Here is a 12,329-nt window from a genome sequence, read left to right as displayed (position 1 = left end):
TTCCCAAGAGACCAATAATGTTGAGCACATTTTTATAGCTCTTGGTCATCTGCGCGTCTTTTTTTGAGAAAAGTCTATTCAGATCTTTGACTCATTTTTTAAATTGGGTTGTTCGTCTTTTTGTTGTTGACTTATAAGAATTCCTTATATATTCTTGATACTAGCCCTTTATCATATACAGTATTTGCAAATCTATTTATTTATTTGAGGCATGGTCTTACCCTGTCACCTGGTCTGGAGTGCAGTGGCATGATCTTGGCTCACTGCAACCTCCATCTCCCAGGCTCACGAGGTCCTCTCACCTCAGCCTCCCAAGTAGCTGGGACTACAGGCATGCACCACCATGCGCAGCTAATTTTTTGTATTTTCAGTAGAGACGAGGTTTCACCATGTTGCCCAGACTGGTCTTGAACTCCTGAGCTCAAATGATCTGCCCACCTGGGCCTCCCAAAGTGCTAGGATTACAGGTGTGAGACACCGCACCTGGCAGTCTTTTCACCTTTTGATAATGGCCTTTAATACACTAAAGTCTTAATTTTAATAACATCCGATATGTCTATTGTTTGTCTTTCGTTGCTTGTGTTTCAGTGTCATACTGCCAAATACAAGTCATGGATATATACCCCTATATATCATTTTAAGAGTTTTATGGTTATTAGCTATTAAATGTAGATCTTTGATCCATTTTGAGTCAATTTTTGTGAGATAAAAGCTCAACTCTTTTCTTTTGCATTGGGATTTCCAATTGTCTCTGCAGCATTTGTTGAGGAGACTCTCTCTTTTCCCATTGAATAGTCTTGGCTGTCTTGCTGAGAATCAAGTTGCCATAGATGGATGGTTTATTTCTGGACTCTGAGTTCTCTCCCACTAACAGGTGGTGTGTGACACTGACCACTGGAATGGTGACTCTGGCTATTAGTCTCCACTCCTAAATCCATATAAACTGCAGTCTCTTCTCCCATTCTCAGCCATCAGTCCTCACAGTCTGTTTGCATCTTTTTTTTTCTTTAGACAGAGTCTTGCTCTGTCGCCAGGCTGGAGTGCAGTGGCACGATCTTGGCATACTGCAACCTTTGCCTCCCGTGTTCAAGTGATTCTCCTGCCTCAGCTTCCCGAGTAGCTGGGACTATAGGCACCCGCCACCACGCCCGACTAATTTTTGTATTTTTAGTAGAGACGGGGTTTCACCATGTTGACCAGGATGGTCTCGAACTCTTGACCCCATGATCCACCTGCCTCAGCCTCCCAGACTGCTGGGATTACAGGCATGAGCCACCACTCCCGGACTGTTTGCATCTTTTTTATAAGAAAATATGTATTTTTTTTTTTTTTTTTGAGATGGAATCTCATTCTGTTGCCCAGGCAAGAGGGCAATGGCTCGATCTTGGCTCACTGTAACCTTTGCATCCCGGGTTCAAGTGATTCTCCTGACTCAGCCTCCCGAGTAGACTGAATTACAGGTGCGCCCACCGAGCCCAGCTAATTTTTTTGTATTTTTAGTAGAGGCTGGATTCCACCATGTTGGCCAGGCTGGTCTTGAACTCCTGACCTCAAATGGTCCACCCGCCTTGGCCTCCCAAAGTGCTGGGATTACAGGTGTGAGCCATCGTGCCCAGCCAAAATATGGTATTTTAGATTCATCTATTTGTCACCTTTCGTAACCAACTCTTTGTCCTTGGTGTCAACATATAGAGATGAGCTGGGATCTAAATAGAACTGCAGCCTCCCCCTTGTCCTATCTTGGGAAATTGAGCTGAAAATCCAGAATGCCTTGTTTTTCCATTCCTCACCGGATGTTTCTAAAGATTTGACTGCCTTTAGAACAATGACATTTTCCTCCTGTTCTTCTTTTCCTCTCATTACTTTTCCTACTCCACAACCTGCCAGGTGGAGTGGAAGATATGGATGGAATATTTTTAATTTGTTTAGCGTGCTTATATGAGTGTTTAACAGCTTAGATTCTACAGCTAGTTACCCTAGCATAGGAAACTGACTCCAATCTTTTCTAGTTGTGTGTCTTGGAACAAATTATTTAACTTCTGTTTTCCAGTCTTTAATGGCAAACTAGTATTAAAGAATTTGGTGAAAATATATGAGCAGTAAATGATTCCATACATGTAAAGTGCTGGGAGGAGCTCTGGAAAATGGTAAGTACTCCATTACATTAAGCTGATACTAGCATTTCTGAATGCAACTGAACTTCATGACCACACCCAGGCTTGGCTTTGACTTACCTTCCTCCTGACTCCAAGGTATTCATTGTCCGGTTTTACTGGAAGACAGGGTAAGGGTAAGGGAGATGGAACAGCTAACTATAAAGGGAAACTAAATCAGGAAGTTACGTAATCAAGAATGCAAAACTGTTCTCCATAGGGTCTGGTGGCAAGCGGGAAAAGTACAAAGAACCAAGAAGAAGTCATAGGGTCTAGAGTCATGGGAAAGGCTGCGCTGACACATCCAGAGGGAAATCAGTAAAGGGAAAGGGGGAAATAGTCTACATTGTCTTTAAGGCTCTTAGACTTTTTAAAGAAGTGCACATGCAGTCAATGATAGACCACCTAAATAGCATGGTCCTATACGATTATGTAGAGAGCTGAACATTTTCTATTACCTCAGGTATCATAGCTGTCAGAACGTCATATCACAAAGCATTACCTTTTCTATGTTGGGACATGCTTATATACACAAATATTTGCCATGTGTCACAGTTACCCACAGTGCTGAGTACAGGTTTGTAGCCTGGAAGCAATAGGCTGTACCACGTAACCCAGGTGCTCAGAGGCCATACCACGTAACCCAGGTGCCCAGAGGCTGTACCACGTAAGCCAGGCATCCAGAGGCCGTACCATCTAGGTTTGTGGACACTCTGTGACGTTCACACAAGGACAAAAACTGCCTGATGATGCATTTCTTGGAGTGTGTCCCCATCATTAAGCAATGCGTGAGTGTATATGGTGTTGAAGTTTTCAACTTCTTGAAGTTTGCAGTTAAGCAGAATTTATAAAATAAGAACTTTTCAACTCAGGTGCGTTATCTATGCAGTATAAGCAGCAAATAGTTGAGGTTTCAAATAGCAAACTCAATTGTCAATACTTTAAATGTTATACACATTTGTTTTTGTCTCCATTCAAATCCAATGTTTTGAATTAAGGAAGACTCATTAAAGTTGGAAAAAGTTCTAAATGATTCGTCAGATATATTAACATGAACTGTGGTGAATAAGAAGAATTATATCTTTATTTGTTGTACAAAGGGCCTTAGAATAGCTCAGTAGATGCAGTTATCAGGAATTGGAGTCACATCTAAGTTTCTCTTCTGAGGAACTTGCTTTTTAGGAGGGCTTGTCCTAAAGCTCTCATTTAGCCACATTCTAAGACTTTTTACTTGAATTCCAAGAGTACTTGTGTCATCAGATGCCTGTGTGATAGTAAGAACTCTGGGTTTTCATTAGTAGTATCAGGACTTTCTTTCAGAAACAATGGTGTTTGGAGTTTGCAAAGTAAATACTGAAGCCTATCTGCTCTTCATTTATGTATGATACTCCCCCATCCTCGTGCTTTCACTGTGGTCTCAAGACACAAGCAATGTGACATCTTAACTTATACAAAAGGATGGTAAGGAGCATTGTTGGGAAAAATGGAAAGTGAGTAGCCGCTGCAAATGACTGTGACCTTAATTTGGTGGCTCTTTGGAACAGAGATCTCCTTTTATCTTCTTTTTATATCACTTGCATTTTGAGCAACTACTTAGCACCTGTTCCTGAGGACTGAAAACTCTTGGCTTAACGCTGAAGACCAGATTTATGCATGACCCATATCTCTACTTGGGGAAAGCTGGAAAGCGTCCGAAGATTGTTACTGGGAGGCTCAGTTTGAAAGACAGAAAGAAAAATTCAAGCTGCATATTGAAGAGTTGGGGAGAGGAAAATAAAAACAACAACAAAAAACCCCTAAAAGATACAAAATATTAAAAAAGGAATAGAAAGGAAAAGAAAAATGCAGGCTGCGACTAGTCTAGGACATTCCCTTGTTCAAGAGTGTAACGGTCATTATCACTATCAACCGCAGTAGCTACGGCTCTAAATACCTCACTTAACTAGGAAGTTTAATCCAAATGTTTGTGACACTTTTATTAAGCCAACTTAGAAGCATCCTCTTGAACTGGAAGGATTGCCAAAGAATATTGTAATTTTTAGATTGAAGGAAAGTTTGCATACAATTGTTTCCTTGTATTGATCCCAAGGCACATACTAGATGGTCAGTATAGGTTTATTTATTAAATGAGTGAAAAACAATACATAAATTGATTTCTATGCATTGGTGAATAGAAATAACTATATGGATATGTCAATACAGCATTCCAGACCGGGTGCGGTGGCTCACGCCTGTAATCCCAGCACTTTGGGAGGCCAAGGAGGGTGGATCACCTGAGGTCAGGAGTTCAAGACCAGCCTGGCCAACATGGAGAAACACTGTCTGTACTAAAAATGCAAAAATTAGCCGGGCATGGTGGTGCATCCCTGTAATCCCAGCTACTTGGGAGGCTGAGGCAGGAGAATCGCTTGAACCTGGGAGGCAGATGTTGCAGTGAGCCCAGTTAGCCAAGATCACGCCATTGTACTCCAGCCTGGGCAACAGAGTAAGACTCCATCTCAAAAAATAAAATAAAATAAAATAAAATAAAATAAAATAAAATAAAATAAAGCATTCCATGTATCCCTCAAATAGAAGGCAAAATTTATTTAGTGTCAGACAAAATGAGCTACATTACTTCTTCCCTTGATTATTCTGTGTGCAAAGATGTAGGAAGAGGCTATTTTTATCTAGTTCAATCTCAAGTCACAGTTTGTTTAACACACTTTGTCTCACAGCTATGTGCTATTTATTCTGTGTATTAAATTCTTGTAAACCACGATGTGACTCCTCAACTAAGAAAAATACAGCATGAAATCTCTAGTGCCTTTCTCATTTCTATGACTACAAGATTCCAACTCTTCACATTTTTCTCTTGGAAAATATTCACAGTATTCGTATTTAGCTATTTGTATAAAAAATAGCACAGCCTCTCTTGAGAGTTTCAATCAATATTTTTTAGCTATAAGTTTCCAAGAATGAAATCCTTTGCTTAACAAAAAATGTTTTCAGGATATTATACCAAGTTACGTGAACATAAATTTCATGGCTAAGTCCTGGTGGTGCAAAGGACCTCAGACAGTTTCCAACTCAATTCCCGCCTGGTTTAGGGAAAGAAACTAGACCACAATAAAATAACTGCATTTCCTTAGGTCACATTGCTGGCTGAAAAGCTAATGCATTTAAAATGAAAATCTAGAATGGTACGTTTTGGGATTATTTATTATTTCTATGTTTAATAATTTCCTGCCTCATTTTTGCCTTTGTCTACCCAAGCATTTTATAAACAGGAACATATGCAATAAAATATTAAATTATAAATGAGCAAAAAAGAAATATAAATAGAAAGTCAAAACCAAGAAAAAGCAGAATATAAAATGCATCCTGAGGTCAAGAGTTCGAGACCAGCCTGACCAACATGGTGAAACCCGTGTCTGCAAATAAAATAAAATAAAATAATAAAAATAATAATTAAAAAAAGGAAGGCTGGGTGTGGTGGCTCACGCCTGTAATCCCAGCACTTTGGGAGGCCGGGGCAGGTGGATCACGAGGTCAGGAGATCGAGACCATCCTGGCTAACACGGTGAAACCCCATCTCTACTAAAAATACAAAAAAATTAGCTAGATGTGGTGGTGGGTGCCTGTAGTCCCAGCTACTCGGGAGTTCAAGGAGAATTGCTTGAACCCAGGAGGTGGAGGTTGCAGCGAGCCGAGATCGCACCACTGCACTCCAGCCTGGGCTACAGAGCGAGGCTCCATCTCAAAACAAACAAACAAAAAAAGGAATTATTGTCCACATAGGTGCTCCCAAACTGGTTTGTTGGAACCTCTTGCAGGGCCATTGCGGTTCCTCCTGCCATCGCTCACCCTCGCTTCTCTCCCTGCAACCGCTCTCCTGACTGGTGACTCCAGGGGTGAGCGTGGGCTGTTTCAGAACTTTGTGTGTATGGAATATAAAAGGATGCTTCCTCTTTAGCTGGGCTGCTTTTGCTTAATAGTGTGCTTTTGGGGATCATCTGTAGCGGTTGTTCGTTTTCATTTCTGAATAATATTTCTATTGTATGGGGTATCTAACAATGTATTGACAGTATTGTTGATGAACATGGAGCTCTCCTCCAGTTTCTTTTATCATTATGCAGAATACTATTATGGATAATTTTTGTGCACGTCTTTGGGTTCCCATTAGCACGCAACTCAGTTGGGCATATCCCTAGGACTAGAACCAGTGAACCACAGGAAATGTATGTTTTACTTTGGTAAACAATGCCAACATTTTCCAACATACATGCAGCAGTGTAGGAGATTTAGTTCAACCACATGCTAGGCAGCACTTGGTATGACTTTCTTTTAAATTAGATATTCTGGTAATGGTATTACATTGTGGCCTTGGTTGACATTTTACTGATCCCTAATTAAGTTGAGGCTCTTCATATGTTTGCTGGAAGGTCTGCCCAAGAGAGTTCCGGTTGGCATCAGCTGTCCTAGTAAAATAGTCAACCGCTCCTCTTCCCACTTGCTGAAGTGTCTCTGATTGGCCATTTCCGTCTTCTCTTTGGGGACTAACCAGGTTTGTGTCTTTTGTTTATTTTTATATAAGGTTGTCTATATTTTTCTTATTGATTTGTGGGAATTTCTTGCATATTCTGATAATGAATTTTCTGTTATATTGATGACATGTATCTTCTCCTACTTCGCAGGAGGATCTTGACAAACAGAAGTTTTTAATTCTAATTCAAGTCTAATTCTCAGTAGTGATTTTTGTGTCCTGTTTTTGTCCACTTTATGGACACATGGTATTTTTCTATTTTCTTCTCCCGTCAAATTGAGGTCTTGTATTCTGCTTACGGCTAATGCAGAAAGTCAATACTAACTTTTTTCACATTGATTTCCTATTTATGTCCACTTATTAAAACAGTTTTTCCCCGCAATACCATCTTTGCTACACATTGAATATCTATATCTATGTTCTGTGTGTGTTTTTTAAAATTTTTTGAGCCCTCTCTTCTGTTCCTGTGGTCTGTTTATTACTCTTTCACCAATAACCCACTGATTTTAATAGTTCAACTTTAAAATCAGGTCTGATTGTCAGTCCTGTAAACCTTCTAACTTTGTTATTCAAGATTTTCATAGCCATTCTTGGCCTATTGCATTGGGCATTCATATTTTAGAATCAGTTTATCAAGGTGCACAAAAAAGGCTGAGCTTCTCATTGGAGTTGCTGTGAAATTTGTAAATCACATTGGGAACATTGATATTTTGCAGTACTGGGTCTCCCAGCCTAGAAACCATGTATATCATTGCATTGATTTCGGTCTTCTTTAATATCTCTCAATAATATTTTGTGGTTCTCAGAGAAAGGATGTTTTATACCTTTATTTTTAAAATTATTTATTAATTATTATTATTTTTTGAGATGGAGTCTCACTCTGTTGCCAGGCTGGAGTGCAGTGGTGCGATCTCAACTCACTGCAACCTCCACCTCCCGGGTTCACGCCATTCTCCTGCCTCAGCCTCCTGAGTAGCTGGGACTATAGGTCACCACCATGCCCTGCTAATTTTTGTATTTTTTTTTTTTAGAAGAGATGGGGTTTCACCATATCGGCCAGGATGGTCTCGATCTCTTGACCTCGTGATCCATCCGCCTCAGGGTCCCACAGTGCTGGGATTACAGGCGTGAGTCACCACCCTCGGCTGTTTTATACCTTTTTTTAAAATCCACCATAGACTGCATGTATGATGGCAGTCCCATAGGATTTTAAAATACTGTATTTTTGCTGTACCCTTTTTATGTTTAGATTATTTTAGATACACAGATACTTACCACTGTGTTACAAGTGCTTACAGTGCAGAAACCTGCTGTACAGGTGGGTGTGTAACCTAGGAGCAATAGGCTGTGCCACACGGCCGAGGAGTGTAGTAGGCTACACAACCTAGGGGTGTGTAAGTGCACTCTGTGTTTGCACAATGACGAAATTGACAGTGCATTGCTAAGAATGTATCTTCATTGTGAAGTGGCACAATTGATATTTTCAATGCTATTTGTAATGAAATTTAAGAAGATAATCTTCTAATTGTTAAGTGCTGGTATACAGCAGTCACTTGGTTTTGTGTATTGACATATCCAGCAACCTCTCCAAAATCACTTATTAATTACATGTTCATCTGTAGAGCCTTTTGCTTTTCTATGTGTATAAGCAGTCAGAGTTAAGCATGCCAATACCAGGAGCTTGAAGAGTGGGTGTTGGACTGGAAGGGTCTAAAGACCTGCTGCCGGATAGTGCATGTTTCAGGAAGTTCGCCTGCTCTCACTGCTCAGGAATGCACAGCCGCTGGCGTGGAGGGTAGAATAGTCCTATGCACCTGTTATGGTGATGGGATTAATGACCTTGAAGGGAGCCAGCAAGTGCTCAGCTCTGAATTCCTTTATGACACACAGACCTGTATTTTCTCTTTGAATCATTACAGAGAAAATATTATTTCAGGGGAAAGCTTGAGATTAAGCAACTTCTGTTGTTTGTGTTTATTTTAAGTAAATAGAACTTGACAGAATGTTTTACTACAGTGGCCCAGTAACTACCAGACTAGTAAATAAATCTCATGACCATCACTACAGGAAAGTCTAGAGTCTTTGAATGAAAAATTGTCATTTTTACAATGAGAAGCAAGAATTTTGAAACATTAAGTCATAATTTTCCACTCTATAATCATCAGTCAACTGCCTAATTAATAAATAACCTTTTAAATGGTTTGGACTTCATTGATTAGGATCACTTATACAAATGGCAAATATTAATGTGAAATTAGAGCTGGTGAGTAAGTAGTTATGAATAATTTGATAGATTATAACAGCCCTTTTGTAATATTTTAAATCACTCTTATTGCAGTTAGCAGACTATAATTGTCAGAGTGTTTGCATATTACTTTAGTTAACACATGGGCTGTTTTAAAATGAAGTATTTTTGCTCTTATCCTTCCACTGGAATTAATGGATGATGTCATGTATTTGCTTTGCTTCCTTCTTACCATTGTATTGATTTTATCACCTGATTGTATACTGTACAACATAAACAAAATTATTATTATTATTTTTGCCATCAATAAGAAATTGACTTGTTTTTAAAAAATCCAAATGCTTTTTAAAACTAGCATAGAGGAAGAAAATATACCTAATGAGGCCTGCTCACTTGGAACCTGCTTTTTAGAAAGCAGCACATAGGGTTGAGACAATCTGCCGTGACTGGAATTTGTAATCTTACTCAGCTGGTATTCAAAGGCAGTAAATGTGAGGGGCTACTGAAAGCAATGAACTTAATAACCACATGCCAGAGAGGACATTAGCTGTGATATTACAGATGAATGCAGGCTGCTATGTAACTTTGTGTCTTTGCTTTTTAATGTAAATGGAAGCCCTGCGAAAATCCGTAAGGTGAGCATATGAGAGCTGTGAACTCCAGAATGAACAGATTCTGTATTAACCCCACTGGTTTGGCGCAGGATGAAATGAAGGATAGATCCATTGCGTTTTCAGTAAAGGACAGGATGATATGTAAATTCAGTGTCAGATCTTGATATTTAGCTCAACAGTTAAAATATTTCCACAACAATTTTAGCTCTCAGAAAAAAAAATGTAATCCTAACATTTCCTTCAATTAATCTAAATTCTTCGTTAAGACAAATGTAATTTAAACTTGCCATAACAATGATAGGTACTTGTGGGAACATTGAATCACTCCTATTTTAAAATTTTGTAGTTTTTTGTGTCTTATTATTTATAATCGCTTTAAAATAACTATAATTATTTTTCTCAAGGTTTGACACATTATAGCTATTTTAAACAACATTCAAACTTTACTGTCAGGTAATTTTTGTAAAATTGAATAATATACAATATATGAGCTCAAGATATTGATTAGAAAACTAAATTATTATAATTATGGTTACTGGATTTATAATGAGATGTTAAATTGCTTCTTTGGTATTTAGTGAGACTTCTGTGTTCTGTATACGGTATAATATAGCTCACGTGTCTTAATTTTATTGATAGGTTTCAATACCTCTGTTTCTCTTTTTGCCTGCTTGATACACAATTTTCTGAAAAGGATATTTTGTAATCTCCAACTACAATTGTTGATGTCATGATTTCTCCCTACAATTTAATTGTTGCTTGATACACTGTAATCCTACAGTTAGTTCCATATGTGTTTGTGGTAGGCATGGTGGAGAATTTGTTCTATTATTCCCTGAAATATTTTATACATATTTAACATTCTTTTTTTCAGCATGACATTTTTACTGTAAAATCTTTGCCAGATACTGAGATTTCTACCCTTGCCTACTTTTGGTTCATATTACCTTTGTCTTTTTCCATCCTTTGCGCCTCAGTTATCCTGTTATTGATATCTATCTCTTCCTTTTCCTTAATTAGAAAATATTTTAGCATATATTTATGTCCTACGGTCTACTAGTCTGCACCCCCACCACAGCCATAACGTATTGTCTTCATTTTAGTTTTGGGTTAACTTGAATACATTTTCTTTCATTTTGTCCTGGCTTTATTTTTTTTTTTTCAGACAACAATTTAAAAAATAACTTCTTTCCATATTACTGCGAATAACCTCTACTTTCTATATCACTTATACATACTTGAATATTTTCTTCAATTTCTTGAGCATACTCTTAAGTACATATCTTTCCACTGAAAACATTTAAAAATTATATGCCTAAGAATATTTTTATTACGATCTTACAAATAATGGACTATTTAGCTGGGTAGAAAATTCTAGCTAAAATGATTTTCCTTCAAAATGGTAAAAATGGCTTTCCATTATCTGTTTGCATTCAATGTGTTGGTTTGCTCATTTGTAGATGATCTTTTCTATTTAAAAGTTTTTTGAAGTTTGGTCTTATAGACAGTATTTTCAATTTTCCTAGAATTTATCTGAGTGTGCTTTTTTATTTTTATTTTTTCATTTCAGTTGTTTGGTCATCTGTGAGCTCTTTTACTTAAGATCATTCGTCTTTCTTGAATTCTGAGAAATTCATTTCCATTATTTCTTATATACTTCCTCAGCTTCATTTTTATTTCTCTGCTCTTGAGACTCATAATCTGGATGCCGGCACATTTATTTCTGGCCTGTATTTCTCTTAGATTTTCTGTCTCCTCTGTGTCCTTATTGCAGTCCTCTGGAAGGTTTCACCACTTAGCGTATGTCTATCCTGCTATTTCTATGAACCATTTCTTCTTCATTTCAACTGTGACATTTTTCAGGCTTACATTTTTTCCTAGTTCAGGTTTAGAGATGCTTTGCTCCTGTTTGATATTGCTATTGCCCTCCCTATCTCATAAGCATATTTACCATGCTTAGCTTCTTGATCCGCGTGTTCTTGTAATTATGTTTCTGATGCATAGATTGCCTCAAGGAACAGTTTTGAACTTCTCCTTTCTTTTTTTTTCCTTTTTTTTTTTTTTTTTTTTTGAGACAGAGTTTTGCTCTTGTTGCCCAGGCTGGAGTGCAGTGGCACAATCTCGGCTCACTGCAACCTCTGCTTCCTGGATTCAAATGATTCTCCCACCTCAGCCTCCTGAGTAGCTGGGATAACAGGCGCCTGCCACCATGCCCGGCTAATTTTGTTGTATTTTTAGTAGAGATGGGGTTTCATTGTGTTGGCCAGGCTGGTCTCGAACTCCTGACCTCAGGTGATCTGCCCGCCTCGGCCTCCCAGAGTGCTGGGATTACAGGCATGAGCCACTGCACCTGGCCTGAACTTCTCTTTCTATCTATTCTCTTTCTCTGGTGATCTCATCCTGCTTCATGGCTTTAAATATTATTGTTATGGCAATGATTCCCACATGTTTACCTCCAGTTGAAACCTCTCACTGAGTTCCAGACTCAGATATCCCACTGCCTATTTCCTATCTCTGCTGTCTGTATTACAGGCCTCTTCAACCTCAGTGTCCCAGACTGACATCCATGCATTCAGCACACACACCAGCTGACCTGGCATCTTCTCCATTTCAATGAAGATATTTCATTCTTCCAGTTGTTTGGAACAAACATCTTTCTACACTCCACATCCTCGATTCCTTTCTTTCGTACACATTCTGCATCCAGTTTACCAGAAAGCTGTTGGCTTTACGTTCACAACATATCCAGGATGTGACCACATTACACCACTCCACGGCCTGTTCTCTGACCC

The sequence above is a fragment of the Macaca nemestrina genome, chromosome 3, assembly GCF_043159975.1.
Source record: "Macaca nemestrina isolate mMacNem1 chromosome 3, mMacNem.hap1, whole genome shotgun sequence".
NCBI lineage: Eukaryota > Metazoa > Chordata > Mammalia > Primates > Cercopithecidae > Macaca > Macaca nemestrina.
The sequence above is the reverse complement of the archived record's forward strand: the minus strand, read 5'-3'. Positions refer to the sequence as shown.